Genomic DNA, 16,087 nt, shown 5'->3' with positions numbered 1-16,087 from the left:
CTGGACTTTTTAATAGGCAGGCACAGCTATTTTCTCAGCAATCCAAGGTAAATATTTTATAGAATACCCACAATGCTCTTACTGTTCCCAAACATTAGAAAAACCATAAGCCATAAGGGTCCCCCAGTGCCATGCACAGCATTATGTAAAACATGACTCTCTTTTATAAGTGAGAAAGGACAAGTTGAAAAGACATACAGCTGTTTGGATTTCAATTTGGGGAGCCAAATGTATGAGCCTCATAGGACAACTCAGAGTCTGGTGAAAGGAGGTAACCGTGTTACGACAGCAGAACAAGGGGCCAGATGGGAGGAAGGCAAAATGTGGTGGCTGCCTCGGCCTTCCCTCCCTTCTTTCTCCCTCAGTGCACGTGGTCAAGGAGTGGAAGGCAGGCGTCGTGAGCAGTGCAGGGTCAGAAATAACCAGGTCCATGCACGCTTGTGTCTTTCCGCAATGTCAGACTTTTACTGATGCCATTTCAGTCACCAAAGCCAGGAGCTCCATGGAGTTCCCAAGGATATATTCTCCTTTGTACATCTCGTTCACTCAGCAGTCAGAGCCACGGGCGCACAGGCCCAAGCCACTCCGCAAGTCAGTCAGTATTGCAAACCACACGTGATAGTATGTTTCATCAATCTATAAATGTCGCGGGTTCAATATTCCGCTAAAATCAAAGTAATATTTAACCGCAAGAGGAAAATGAGATCAGAAAAAGGGTTAAGGAACCAGTCCAGGAGAAAAAGAGTCCCGTTCTGGGCCAAGTGCTCCGTCAGTCTTGGAAGGCAGAGTCTTAGAGGTGGCAGAGCCTTCAGCGGCAGATGCCAAGTTCTCACCACGAGTGGCTGCAAGACCGTGTCAGTGAAGATGACCATTTGGAGCTGCCAAAGGCTTAGTGTTTGTTTGTGTCCTTATCTGGTTGCAGGCCGTCTTTATTTTTTAATTTGTGCATTCATGTTTTATTGTTTATTGTTTTTTATTTGTTGATTTAAATAAAACATCCTTGTTGGCAGAGTGTGAAATAGAAAATGGAGTGTTTTCTAGGCTGGAGTTAGTTGCTCCATACAGCAGCAGGGAAGAGGCGGATGTCGGGCCAAGTGCCTTCCCAGGACAGCACTAAGCCACTGGCTTCCAGGGTGGTGTTAGACCAGCCACCTAGGGTTCCAGCTGAGATTCTGGAACAAGGCTGAGCTTCATTAGCAGATTTTCTGGGGTCATAAGTGTCTCGGCAAGGTGACAGGAGAGCCAGGTGGCTCTGTCCTTGGAGATGCGGGGGGCAGTGAGGGGCCGCAGGTGTTCAGTCTCACTGGACGGCTGCCAGGCTTGTGCTCGTTGTGCTGTGAGGAATTGAGAAGCCCACCGTCAACAGATCAATCTGCTCGACCCTCCTGCTGTGAGCCTGAAACAGGGCAAACCACGAAATGGCAGGTGGAGACACCTGCCGAAGGCTTTTACAGCTGTACACCTGTATTCGTGGACGAGGAAGATCGTTTCTTCACCCACAAAAGCGAAGAAGAGAGACATGACTTACTGCAATTTTTTACCGGTCACCCAGACCCCCTCAGTTTCGCGTTTTCCTGATTCCTCCTCTTCATCCTCCCCGCCACACCCGCTCAGACCTTTCTCCTTCTGCCCTTCTTTTCAGTTTTTCTCTCTTTTAAAAATATAATCACCGGCATGGTCCAGTGAGAACACTGGCCTTGGGCACACATGGGCTGGAATCCTGACTCAATTCGAGGTAGCCCTGCGATCACAGACAATTGGCTTCCCTGCTGCACTGTGGTTTCCTCACGTACGAAATGAAGACGATGCCGCCGACCGTCGTGGCAGACCGCAGATGTGTGGGAGACATTGCTGGCTGCGTCATCACAGGGCTGCCACTTGCACCTCCCCAGTCACTGGTGTTACGGCAGCTGTTTCCCCACTGAAAGTCACTGCCCCGTCCTTTGCTCCCACTGACCACCTGGGATGTCTCTTGCATCTGTCCTTGAGGACGCAGAAGAGAGGCCTCCGCTGAAATGACACGTGGTTCAGAGGCACATGGAGTCACTGTATCCGATCACACATCCTTGAAAGCAGAGGCTCCCTGACTCACGTTCAGCCCGTCACCTTCCTATCACTGGGAAAGGTTGCCGGACGCCGGCCAACCCCACCGGGCAGGGCGCGCCTGCCACTGTGCGTCCCAGGAGCAGTCGCAAATGCAGATTTTAGACATTGCTATGTAGGTTCTTATTTGTGATAGGAACAGCTGTAAACGCAGGGGGTTAGCCCTAAGCGGTTGTAACGAGGGGTCACAGGCACACACCTGGCAGGTTCACTGTGAACAGTGAGCAAGGGAGATCGTGGCGAGGCCAGCATGAGGCCTGGTCCCAGTGAGTGCCGGTCAGCAGAGCTCTCCCTTCCCTGTTCTCATTACTTCTTTATGCTTGCCCATTCAGGAGTAAATAACAAAAAAACGAACAAACAAAACATGCAAAATCAGAAAAAAATGCATGAATCCAGTATTTTCCTCTCCATGTGTATCTACTGTATCTGGCCCAGCTTACAACTGGGACTCCCTGAAGACAGAGACTGCCCTTCCAGCTTGTCAGCTATAGCAGACAATATATTGTCAATGCCCCAGCCAATGTCGGCGCCAAGGAGACTAGGAGTGACCCTGAGCGTCCTGCCCAGGGGTGTCTTCTAGGTATGTATCTCCATCTTTTGTTGAGTCTGTGGGAAACAACTTTTGAAACAACTTTTCAGTAGTACATGGGCCAAACCTCATATAATAATGTAAATATCGTTGAATCTCCTGAAAGGAAAATATTGCACTGTGTTACAAACTCATCCCATTCCAGTCGGAGACCAAATGAAACTGACGGTAGCGAGTGAGGAAGCAGGGCCTCTTCCCTCGTGGCTCGGCTTTTCCAGGCTGGGTGCAGGGAGGGCTTGCGGCAGGCCCAGCCACCGTGTAGCCTTACAGCTTCAGAGCCTGACACCCGGGTAGGAGCCAGCTGGTGACAGGCACAGGAGGCCTGTCGGCAGCCAGAGGCAGAAACATGGGCAGAAAGCAGAGACAAGGGCGCGCTCCAGGGGAATTTCTGGCCAAATCCGTAACTATCTGAAGAGCCAAATAAATGATGATGGCAAAAGACTATATAACCCAGTAGCTGGACAGGATTCATGAGTCCACAGTGACAAATAAATGAAAGCGAAAGCACTTCCTTCAAGTTGAATGGCAACTAATAATTATGAAATAAAGGATGGAAGGGTCGCATGTTGACCCTCACCCTAGTGGGCATGCCGCCGGCGCCTCCGCAGAAGTCAGGGCCTCAGTGCCTGCTGTTCTGGTGCACTCTCCACCACGCACACACTCTGTCAACAATCAGACAGCAACAACAATGATAAAGACGGTCAGTCCACTGAAGAATGTTCTTGACAAAGAGCCAACAATTATTAATTTTATTGTCGTATTTTCAACCATTTTATGGAGGACTTGTAGAAAGCTGTGCATATTTCACGTGTACATCCCGACGAGTCTGGGGACACCTGTGCAGCCTAGAAGCCATCACCTGCAGCAAGGCCACAAACACATCCGTCCCCTCCCCAGGCTCCTCCCACCCCTTGGAGATTTCTTTGTGACAAGAACACTTCATGGAAGATCTACCCTCATAGTGAATTTTAAGCACTCAGTACAGAGCTGAGCTGCCACATGCACCTTGCTGTGAATTTGGTCTCCAGAATGTCCTCAGCCAGCACAGCAGAAACTGTGTGCCCTTGACCATCTCACACTCACCCGGCCCCAGTAACCACCATTCTACTCTCTGCTTCTATGAGTTTGACCACTTCAGACTCTGCTTGTGAGATCATATGGAATTTATCTTGCTGTGCCCGACTTATTTCACTTAATATAACGTGCTCCAGGCTTATCTGTGTTGTCACAAAAGACAGGATTTTTTCCTTCTGGAAGGATGAGTCACATTCCCTCGTGTATGCGCAGCACGCTTTCCTCGTCCACTAATTCTTCGGTGGGCACATGTTGATGCCGTATCTTTGCTGTTGTAAGCAGTGCTGCAGTGACCATGGGAGTGCAGGCGTCTCTGGATACACTGATTCCATTTCCTTTGGGTGTGTAGTAGTGGGACTGCTGGATCACGTGGCAGTTCTATTTTTAACATTTGGGGAACCTCCATAATGTCTCCACAATGGCTGTACCAAATGTATTTCCACCAACAAAGTAAAGAAGTTCTCTTGTGCTGCATCCTTGCACCATTTACCTTTGTGGTTTCTGTTTGTTCAATACCAGCCATCCTAACAGGTGTTAGGTGATAGATAGCTCCTGGTGGTTTTGATTTGCATTTCCCTGGTGGCCAGTGATGCTGAGCACCTTTTCATGTCCTCCTCGGTCAATTGCATGTCGTCTTTGGAGAAAAGTACGCATAAAGTACTTCTGCTGAATGCTGAGTTGTGACAGTCATCCCAAGGAAAACTGCTTGTGATAAATTTGATTTACAAGCGAAGCCAGCCAGTTTTTTCATGGAACACCAATTCCACTTAAAGAGCGAATGATGTTAATTACACTTGGGCATTAGGCAGGCATCTGCTCAGAAATAAACAAACTGGGCCTGTTGCTTTAAGGAAAATAACTCTAGTTGCCAATGAGAAGATTCAAGCTTTTTAATGAACACTAAAATTTTGGAAAACCTGTAGTTCACTAGGGACTCAAGATACAGAGGCAGCCTCAGGCCAAACTGACTTTGATTTAACAATTCCCACCCCTTGGAGAGTACCAATTTATTAACAAATTAATGTTTCTGAGGAATCTGCCAAGAAGAACACAAACGCTTCCTCCAAGCACACTTGTCCAAATGCAGCAATTCTTAAACTTTTTGATCTCAAGATCCTTGTTCATTTTTTAAAATTATTACGTAAAGGAGGATGAGAGGTTCCAGCAAGAGGAAAGGGCACTGTGCCTGGGATTTGTAGCAGCCAGTAGCTGGAAGGAGCAGAAGTGCGATCTGAAGGCAGAAAAGCAGGCCTGATCCCAGAAAGAAAGCAGCTCAGGGCACAGAAGAAATGGCTGTGGATGGTTTCAGAGCTTCACCAAGCCATTCCTCAATTATCCGCTGTGCTCCTCTGCTTACTCGGATTGTTCTCCACGACGAGACCCCCAGAATCATTCCTTATCCCATATGTATCCGGACCAAGTGAAAAACTGAGCGGCACAGAGATCACAGATAAGGTCCTTCCCATTTGGACACACTCTGCTCCCCGTGTCTGTCCTCTCGAGTCACCACAAGCCTGTCACCCTCTCACCAGAGCTCTCCTTCGTCATTACTGTTACCCAGCTGCTGCTCTTGTTGGGACAAGGGGTGAAGACTACACATGCTATTGACTTCTCCTCCGGGATACTCACCACCTCCCAGGTGGCCTACTGTATCCACCCATGTAGCACGGTCAGCCCTGAGCACTGCCAGGAAGGGAGAGGCCACCATGGCCGTGTCACGCTGGCAGCTGACACAGCGGCCCCCGTGCAGACCGACACTTGGCGTCCCTAGAGAATGGGTCATACTTTCACCTCATCGTCATGGCCAGAGTCTGCCTCCACAGCCTTCATTTTCTCACTTTTTCTATCGATACCCAACACAGCATGTTTTTCCATGTGAAACTGAGCAAAGAAATAAAGAAGTCCCCAAGCCTGCGTGCAAGGTTAAAGGAACCTCACAAGAGTGAAGCACAAGGCTGTGAAGGGGAGAAACCCACTTGGGAAAAGCCCACCACTTTGGGGAAACCCAGATGACAGCCAGACGAGCATAGAGCCACAAACGGTGACTCTGAAAGTTTGTGTGCCATGGTTCCAAGATTTGGAGTGCTGCTCCCCAGAGGCCTTTGTTACTAATCCCTACGGTGGGCTTTTTCCACGGCAGGTTTTAACCTAGCTTTGAACAATGTTCAAGTCCTGTGAGGCTACAAGGCACCACCCCAATATTCTTATACCCATAACGAGGCACCAAAGCGCCTGCAGTGTTTGGTGGGACTGTGGCTGCCTGTGCAGTGGGTTATGTGAAAATCAGCTGGGGACTCCTAGAGAGTGGGCTCTGGGAGTCTTCTCAGCCATCCACGCAGGCCTTTGACCTCTCATGCACTGCGTGGCCATGTCTGTGCAGGCGATGTGGGCTATTTGTGATTCAACTGTAACCTAGTGCTGCTTCCAACTCAGGCGGTATTCCAGACTGCAGTCAAGCTGAGCGTGGAACGTGTGTCCTGGTGTCCAGATTCCATACCTCACTGCCTTGGCGATTCAGCAAACCATCATCACTGACTGCAGTTCATCAGAGAGGGCTCAGCCTGTGATCGGCTTTTGTTATTTTGCTGTCATTTCTGGAATTTTCCTAAGAAGAAGAATATCTATTACCTATCAGCCAAATGCCAAGAGGAAGGAGTATAGAGCCCCGCTGTGAGTCAGAAGAGAGATGGGCCGCACCATCTGTGGGATGAGGAACTGAGCTGAGCAGTATCACACAAAGTTCTAACCCTACAGCATCAACTACTGTAGTGCTTTGCAAAGTTCCAGAATGAAAATGCAGAATTTTGAGATGGATGGTGTATGTTTTGCCATAAGTTGACATGGTTCGCAAGTCTGGATTCTAATGAACCTTTTCTTTCTTTTTTCTTTTCCTTTATTTTTTTTTAAATTTTGAGACAAAGTATCTCTGTGTTGTCTAGCTGGAGTACAGCAGCATAATTTTGGCTCACTGCAATCTCTGCCTCTCAGGTTCAAGTGATTCTCCTGTCTCAGCTTCCCAAGAAGCTGAGATTTCAGGCGTGCACCACCATGCCCAGCTAATTTTTGTATTTTTAGTAGACACAGAGCTTCACCATGTTGGCCAGGATGATCTCAAACTCCCAGTATCGGGTGATCTGCCCGCTTTGGCTTCCCAGAGTGCTGCGATGACAAGTGTGAGCCATCAAGTTCAGCCTGGATTTTAATGAACCTTTTCAAAACCACACACACACACACACACACACACACACACACACACACCTCAGTTTTAGAGCAGATAGCCATGTGCCCAACTGAACTACACGCAGTTGACAGGGCCCATCATCACAACTGGACAACTCACGTTGGAGACCCCATAAAGGGCAGTAATGACAATTCTAGTTGTGATCGCTTGGAAGGGCAGGCAAATGTCACAGAAACCAACCATAAGAAAACTCCGTCGCTCCTGGAGTTACATTCCCGCCTGTGAGCACAAATATGAACTGAAGCAACCCTGTTGCTTGGCTTCAAGACATTTCATCTCACCAGAGCAGGCAACACATGGACATTTTTTTCAAATGAGCCATTTTCCTCTGTTGAACTTACAGTTCTCCGAGAACCTGAGAATTACAATAACAGCATTATTTACAAGCTGTGATTTGATCATGTGCCACTTAATGTTTTACATGATTATTTTGCATTTTGTGCTCTGCTGGGCTTTGTTGTTGAAGCTCCACATCAAGAATAGCTCCACACGCCCCTGTGTGTCTGCAGAATGACAGCCCTGCAATTCCCTGAGGCCAGGGAGGGACAATGAGCCTTCTCCCCTCATGACCCCAGATGGGGGTTTCAGTGCTATGTCAGTGCAATGTCTGTCTACAGAAGGACACCTATGAGGAATTTCCATAGGTTTCTAGGGCTATTTGTAAGTAAAACAGTAATAGAGGTGAGGATGGTGGGAATAAACGCCTAACTTTTAAATGACAGAGATTGTACCAAATAAAATGTATTCAAAAAAATTACTAAAGTCTCCAAAGAGCTTTGGTTATGTGATTTAATTCTATCGGTACTTGCTGAAGTAGAAATTAAAGGTAAGAAACTTTTAAAGTGTGTATTAATTCATATAAAATAATAACTAATTATATGTTAACATAAATGAAAAAATTATTTTAAAAATAATGATTTTTAAAAGAAAATTTAGTAAGGGAAGTGGCATTTTTATGTTTTTACAAATATCTCTAATCTGTTGTTGTATGCTATCAAGATTGAAATATTTGCAGAAAATTCAGAAAAGGGAAGGGTATTTATCTTTTTTGGGTGATTATGGATATTCTTTTTAATATTACACCAAAACTCAAAAATAGTAGTTTCTCAAAGGTTCCTTGCAATGTGGTACATGAAATCATGTCAATTAAGGCTTCTGATTCTGTCACATTCATAGCCATTCCAGTGTGAACAGACCTTTTACTGAAGCAGCATTTTTGTAACAACATGCTACATAATATTATAAAATGTTGCAAAATTTTGTAACAAAATGCACCGGTCATTTGGAAAAGACTGCATCCTTGAGTTATGAATTTTTTCAAATGTTGTCACATTTCATTATTGGATACCCCAAGTCACATCTGCGCACGCCACTGCCTATCTCATCAGAGAAGTCAATAGGTATTTGGAAAACTGTCAAGCTCATGAGGGCAGACACAAGTTTTCCAAAATCTAATTTATTTCTTCATAAAAGCTAATCACTGATGTTTATTTATTAATCAAAGTCAAAATGAGAAATAAAATATTTACCAGATTATTGCACTAATACCCCTTCTGCTCTGATTCATAATTTAGGATTCCTAGCTGTCAGAGATAGCAGGCAGCCAGCTGGGGTCAGGTTTCCTTTCCATCTCAGCAGTTCTGTGCTGAAAAGTGTAGTTTATTTTCATCGTGTGAGCTTTTGATGAGTCCTAAGTATAGATTGGCCATTTGTAGTTGAGCCTTCTGGTGTCTTCAAAGATCTGTAGTGTGTGTTTGGGGAAAGAGTTCTCCTTTTCCCACATGGAAGAAAACTCAATGCTTCCTAAGACTACTGCATTACTGTCTTCCGGGAAATTCTCTTCAGAGCTCTCTTGATTCAGATCTACTATTTTGTAGCTCACACAGCTTTTTAAAATTTGCTGTTTGTTTTTGCCAGGTTACAACCTTGTAGTAGTTTCTGGGAAAGATACAGAGGAGTAAAGGCAGAGGTTTCAAGGCTCTCACTGGCATGGGTGGTTTCCAAGTCCTTGGCCTTAAATGCACGTGATGAATATTTTTGTAAAATTTACAAAAATAAAACCATTCCTTTTCTACACTATCAATAAGAAATAAAATTTTGGTCAACCTTAGTAAAAAAAAAAAAAGAATTAAATATAATTAAATATTCCTACTCTCTCTATAGAAGTACTATGAATTGTTATTATATCAAAAGCAATCAAAGTGTGTGGGAGGAAAATGCCAGCTGCCCTGTTTGGTGGAGGGGAGTTGGCACAGCAAGGCAGGCTCTCAGCCGGTCCCCACCATCACCACTGCTGCGCCCGCCGGCCACGTGCGGAAGGTCTTCTGCGAGTCCTCCCCTTGTGGCCTCCTTTGCACTCACCACAGGATTTGGGCACTTCCATTTCTAAACGGTCTTTGCGTTTTCCCCTTTCGTCTGATGCACAGATGCCTACATGTCACTTTTGTTTTCTGAAAGTATACAGAATCCTCCTTTGCAGACACTGTGGCGTTTGAAGCCCCTGTCTGATTTCTAGTTTCGTGTGATGACATCCACCACCACATCACCCTTCACTCACCTCATGGCCCAATCCCTGCTTGGGTGACTATTTCCAGAAGCTGCCTGGGATGTCTTTATCGCCATCCATCCCGTAGGAGTTGGCTCACAACCCCCCTTCCCTATAAAGCTTCCACAGACCCAAGCATCCTCCTCCCCCCGGCCAAGCTAGCTACATGCTCACTGAACTCTGCTAGGGGATCTGTGGTAGCTCCTGCCTTTACATTCACTCACATGACTGTCTCTCCCTAGGTCGTGAGCTTCTGCAGACAACAAACTCTTTACCCTGCACAACTAGCACAATGGTTTGTAATTAAATAATATTTATCATTTAACTTGAGAGATTAGCAAGAGCTATATATGGTTCTGTGACTGGGACCTCCTTGGGTAGAAAGATCAAGAAGAGCCAGAGAACCAGAACTATGCAGATTTTTTCCTGGAGGCAGCTCAATTACATTTTGAGTTTGCTGAGACTTTGCATCTCTGAATTTCAGAATAGTGGAGGAGGAGAAACTGGAGAAGTAAGAGCCTCTTTCCTCTAGTTTCACCACTAAGGGTGACGCAGAGCCGCCTCCTTCAGACCATGACCCGAGTTTCAGGTTAAGTGAGAAGGCTCCGGCAAAGCGATCTCTCCACATCCCTCTGAGAGAGGACTGTGCAGATTGCAGTGGCAGGAGGCACGCCTGGCCATCTGAGAGCCGTGACTACAGCTGCCTCCAGATGATTTCCCATGGTGCAGGCCTCGTAATGTGGAGCCCGGTGTAGAGCACAGCCTGTCTTCCGACCCCGGCTCCTCCTCCTGCAGTCAAAGAGCCTGGACTTGGGCTCTGAGCCCCGTCCAAGGATGAGAAGAGAAGGCAGCGCTGTAGGTTTTTGTCCAGGTTTGATCATGAATGAGTAGGAGGCCCAGTAACTACCTTCCCTGTAAATAAAAACATTTTACTGGCTCCTCAAAAAGCAGGAATACGGGAGGAACTGACTCTTCTCTCTCTACCAGCACCACCCTTTGACTCCCTTCACTTTGTCTCCTTTCCTCCTCACATGTTGCAGTGAAGAGAGGTCCTAGGGTCAAATCGTTTGCAGGATGCAGGGCCAGTAGATGCAAGGCCCAGTCAAACACTTAACGACCTGGAGAGAGAAAATCGGGGGCCCAAATGGGCCCTCTGCTGCCAGTATTCCAACCTCCTTATTGTCAAAACTGTAAAATATTCTCAAAATCTAATTATAAATCATTTCATATCTTCTGTGATAGGAGGAAATAATGGAAGTCGATAAAGTAAAATTTTAAATAGGCCTCAAATGGTGGGATTTTTTTTTATTGATGATAAAACATAATGCCTGTAGAAAAAAATACAACAAAGGAAACTTGGGAACATTTTTTTAAGTTGAAATAAAAGGCTGAATCATCCACCAGGGGCCCATGTTCTCTCTGTTTTTTCTTTGAGGCTCAGGCACAGAGCCTCCGTACACAGCCTCCAGAGGGCTATCCTGATTCGAACCACGGTATTCCAGGAGAAAGGGGGCAAGGCCTGGGAAGGGGTGTGTTGGCTCTTCAGAGCCCTTCTCGGAGGTGGTGTCCACATGCCACTCATGTCCCATCAGACTGACTCACACGGCCACACCTCACTGGGAAGTAGAGTCTACTCTGGGCGGTTGTTCACCCAGCTAAAAATTGCAAATGCATTATTATAGAGAGAAAGGAGGGCATGGGAGAGTCCCAGTGGCCTCCGGCACAGGGTCAGATCCCAAGGACAATCTATGTTAGGCCAGCAGCAAATGAGGATGAAGATGCAAATGGAAGAGACTAAGAGGAATTGTGCAGGGAAGTCAGGGGATGCAGCAGCCCAGACAGGGAGGCCCGGACACAGAGACTCTGAGGGAGAAAACAAGGCTGCTGATGCCAGGAGAGAATTCAGGGAAAAAGAAATGTTTGGAGGGTTTTTAAGTGAAGTTATACCACAGGGTTTGCAGCATGTACCCTCCACACTGAACACCTACAAAATCCCTGATAGAGTCCTTGTGTCTTGTTAATGTGGTTTGGAGTGGACCTGTGTGGGCAAAGATTTGGGGCGGCCCGTGTCAAGGTGCGCTGAATCATTGTGCTTGAAACACACCAGAAACTGCATGTTGTACTGCAGGGGGTGATCGGTGGGTGCAAAGAAAGATATACTCATTCATCCCTGAGTGGAGAGATTTCCCTGGACTGGTCATGATGTATTAAAACAAGGCATGAAGAATGTCTCCAGCCCACGCGGGCTGCATTCTTGCTGGCTGGGAGTGGGGTTCCCAGAACTACATGTGGAGGGTGGTATGTGTCTCCGTGTTCTCTGCCTTCCTCGTGGCCCTCCTGCACCAGTTAAGAAGGAAGGGTCAGGTGCAGTGGCTCGTGCCTGTAATCCCAGATATGCAGGAAGATGGCCTGAGGCCACAAGTTCAAGACCAGCCTGGGACACATAATGAGACCCCCATCTCTAAATGTGGTTTGTGCCTGTAGTTCCAGTTACTCAGGAGGCTGAGGTACACTTGGCAACTGGTTATCATTAAAGGTGACATTAGTGAAAGTTTCCCTGGAGATTGGGGTGTGCTTGTCTTTTGCTTCACCCTACGATGCCACAGCCCATGTTTGTCTTTCCTTGATTCCGTGGTTTTCTGTGGAAACTGAGGGAAGCGTGAGTTTGTGCTGCTGTGTGGCGTCACAGTGGCCTGAGGTCTGAAAAGATAGTACCAACCTTAGGAATAGTCAGGCAGTGGGGAAAGCATTCTAGGAAGAAACAATGACATGAAAAAATACAGAGTTAGGAGTATAAAACCACAAATCAGAAATCAAGAGCAAAGGGAGCTGGAGAAGGCAGGGTGGAGTAAAAGCACGTCTAGAAAGATGTAGGGCTCAGTGGGTCAGTGTATCTCCTCTGAGGCATCAGCTCTAGCCAGCTAGGAACCACAGCCTGGGGGTTGCTGCATGGAGGACCAGCAGACACAAGGATACCTCATCACAAGTCTAAGTTAAGGGCATAGGTGGCCTGGATGGCACTAGGAAGTCTGAGGTCTGTCTAAAGGGGCTGGTTTCATAGCCTGTGCCAAATACATTCAGTGATCTCAGGGTCCCAGGGGCTGCCGTTCACTGAAAATTAAGCTGAGACACTCCTCTCTTAAAAGCCAGCCAGAGGAGATGATGGGCTGAACGTGGTTCCTGGGCCATGTCTGCCTCGGGAATAGCAGTGCAGAGCAGGCGCAGGGTCAGGAAGAGCCCCCAGGATGTGTAGGCTGGGAGGAGAGGCTTCCAGCTGCCTCTGAAAGGGAGTTTTACTCTTTCCAATTTGCTGTTCTTTCTGTGAAAAAAGTTTAAGTCCTTCTGGAGCTGGGCTGATGGCATATGAGTGTCACCAAGTGTCATTCTGTAAGTGCTCTCTGCAAATTCCTAGAGCTTCTTTCTCCCTCATGCCCCAGGGGAAAAGCAATTTTTATTGTTCCACTGCGATCCATGAATCTCATCCCCTGTCTATGAATCCTGACTGTTGGACTTCAAACCCTCTGGGCCACTTCTAAAAGAGCTCCATGGAAAGCAAGCTCCTGATGGCTGTCCTGATGCCTCAGGCTTCCTGAAGTGTCTACTCAAAATAGTCCCTAACCTAATGGCATGACTTTAGAAATGTAAGTTTTAAGATTCTACATGTCAAATTCCTCCATCTACCCAAAACAATTTCCTAAGGACTAGCTTCCTGGGATCCCACATTCTCCGTCTTTCTGGCTGTAGTCCCCATCCAGACATCACTTGATTAATTTCTCACGAATGCTCCTACCCTCTCTCTCCACCACTCCCTCCTTAAGCCATGCATCTGTGCCATCTTCCAGCAGCTCCTGATATCTGACATTCATCGGCTATTCAGGTTACTATTCCCTCCATGGCCATGAAGCTATTTGGGTTTGTGCTTCCTCATGTGAAGTTAAAAGAGAAGATATCTAAGAACATAACCCTGAGAGCACTAGCAACCACGGGTGGACTGTGAGAAGGAAGCTAATGAAACATATTCAGGAGAAATGGGCAGAGAAGCAAGCAGATGGCTTTGCAGGAGTCAAGGGAGAGAAACATTGCGAGGAATGCACGGTCTGGGTCACACACCAGAGGGATGGCATGGAAGACAGGGACTGAAGAGTGTCTACTGGATAATTCTACCAAGCAGGACAGCTGGGCACAATCGCAGAAGAACTGCCTCAAGGGGAAATTGTGCAGCCAGTAGTCAGGCAGCACCCAGATATCAGCAGGACCTAGCAGAAGGGGCTTTGACTTTAGAACCGCTCAAGCTTGGCCAGAAGCTGGCTCTATCGTTTACTAGCTCTATGATCTTGGACAAATAACTTCTCTGAGCCTCAGTTTCCTCTTCTATAAAATGGACATAAAACACCTTCCTTGCAGAGTGTGATGGTTAATACTGTCAACCAGTATTGACTGGATTGAAGGACGCAAAGTATTGTTCCTGGGTGTGTCTGTGAGGGTGTCACCAAAGGAGATTAGCATGTGGGTCAGTGGACTGGGAAAGGCAGACTCACCCTCAATCTGGGTGGGCACAGTCTAATCAGCTCCCAGCACAGCTTGGGTATCAGCAGGCACGGGAACGTGCGAAGACGAGACTGGTTGAGTCTTCTCTCCTCCATCTTTCTCCCGTGCTAGATGCTTCCTGCCCTCGAGCACGGGATTCCACGTTCTCCGGCTCTTGGACTCGGGCTTACACCAGCGGTTTGCCAGATTGAAGGCTGCCCTGCTGGCTGCCCTACTTTTGAGGTTTGGGTACTGGGACTGTCTTCCTTGATCCTCAGCTTGCAGATGGCCTACTGCGGGACTTCACCTTGTGATCGTGTGAGTCAATACTCCTGAATAAACGTCCCCTCATATATACGTCTATCCTATTAGTCCTGTCCCTCTAGAGAACCCTAACACAGAAGAGTTGTGAAAATGGGTGTCTGCCCTCCTCCTTTCCCTCCTGCTCCGTTAACTGCATGCGCTCAGTGTTACCGTCCATGGCACCTGCTCACCGTCATCCCGTGGTGACTCGTGTGGGTAATTTCATCACAGAAGATCCTGCCCGTCACCTCAGGTACCGCCTAGGAAGTAAGGTGGCTTCCAGCGCAGATCCTGCACCTGCCAAAGCTGAAACGAAACGGCTCCCCGAGCCTGAGGTGCGAAGGGCAGGAAGCTCCCTGGGCGCGCCCTGCGGCCCCGCGCGGCTCTCCCGGTCCCGCGGCCCCTCCTCCCCTCCCGCCTGCTGCCTCCCCTCCCCGACCTCCCGCTCCCCGCCCTCGGGGCATCCTGTCTCCATCCGCGGCCCAGTGCCCTCCACTCCCACGGCCTCGGGGACAGCTTCCACGGGAAAACGCCCACATCTGTGTCTCTCGCCCGGGTCCCCGTCCTGAGGCCGACGCATGGCGCTGCGCACACAGACCCAGCACGGGACCCTCGCCTTCCCCGCGCCCAGGCAGCGGATGAGCCCCAGGCCGCCCCGCAGCTGGCGCCCGCAGCCCTGGGCTGGCTCCCTGCCCTGGCACCCGCGCCTCGGGCTTCCACGGCGGACCAGGGGGCGCCCCTCGTCCTGCCCTGCTCCCTGGCGGCGCTGAGAGGGAGCAGGAGAGGTCGGTCTGGGAGAACTGGGTGGAGGGAGGCGGAGGGAGGAGGAGGGAGGCGGAGGGAGGAGGAGGGAGGGGGCGGGAAGGGGCGGGAGGAGGGAGGGGGCGGGAGGGGGCGGGAGAAGGAGGGAGGAGGGAGGAGGCGGGAGGGGACGGGAGGAGACGGGAACAGGAGGGAGGAGGAGGGAGGAGGAGGGAAGAGGTAAGAAGAGGAGGGAGGAGGCGGGAGGGGGCGGGAGGAGGCGGGAGGGGGAGGGAGGAGGCGGGAGGGGGAGGGAGGAGGCGGGAGGGGGCGGGAGGAGGAAAGAGGAGGAAAGAGGAGGAGGGAGGGGGCGGGTTCCCGCGGCGGCCGCGCGGGTGGAGGGGCCGAGAGCGCCCCCTGCCGGCCGCGGCTCCGCGTTCGCCCCGGCGTGGCCGGGAAGGCGGGACCCACGCCCCCAGCTCCGGGCGCCCGCCGCCCAGCCCTGCGCCGCACACGCCGGCCCGCGGGGCCAGGTCCCCGCCTGCAGGCCCGCCTTCGGCGCGCGCCAAGGTCCTGGCGGCTGCGGCCCGGACACCCTCCAGGCCCCGCCCGCCAGCAGCCGCCCGGGCCGACACAGGGACGAGCTCTATTCCTCGTCCCGCCTGAGCCTCGCCGGCGCCCAGGGGACCCCCACGCTGACGGGACGGGGCCGCTCCGTGTGACGCTGCACAAGGCGAGCTCTTTTCCAGCTGTCTCACCTCAGTGTGAGCAGCGGCCTGAATAACAGGCCTGCCCAGGGACTTCCGAGGAGCCGCGCCACCGCGGGTGCCCCTGCATTTCCCAAAGCCGCCTTCCAAGCGCGCTGCCTCTTGTCACAGACGGACCCATCTCCACGCTGGACTGCATCGCGGCGTCTCCCATCTTCGTAAAAGTCAATCTGTTCTTACGGAGCGCGGCGGCCCTC

The 16,087-nt window shown here is 49.6% G+C and overlaps 1 long non-coding RNA gene across 1 annotated transcript; it reads right to left on the bottom strand.

Moving 5' to 3' along the window:
* Nucleotides 1-7,282: 7,282 nt before the first annotated feature.
* Nucleotides 7,283-15,142, bottom strand: LOC116527299. Its single transcript, XR_004258479.1, has 3 exons — nt 15,084-15,142; nt 14,554-14,679; nt 7,283-7,362 (listed from the first exon to the last, which is right to left on the bottom strand). It is a non-coding gene; the product is annotated as an uncharacterized LOC116527299 (long non-coding RNA).
* Between the last annotated feature and the right edge of the window lie 945 nt (nt 15,143-16,087).

Source organism: Sapajus apella, unplaced genomic scaffold (assembly GCF_009761245.1).
Source record: "Sapajus apella isolate SASKATOON/1434 unplaced genomic scaffold, GSC_monkey_1.0 scaffold54, whole genome shotgun sequence".
NCBI classification, from domain to species: domain Eukaryota; kingdom Metazoa; phylum Chordata; class Mammalia; order Primates; family Cebidae; genus Sapajus; species Sapajus apella.
Note: the sequence above shows the minus strand (reverse complement) of the source record. Positions and strands in the feature narration are given on the sequence as shown.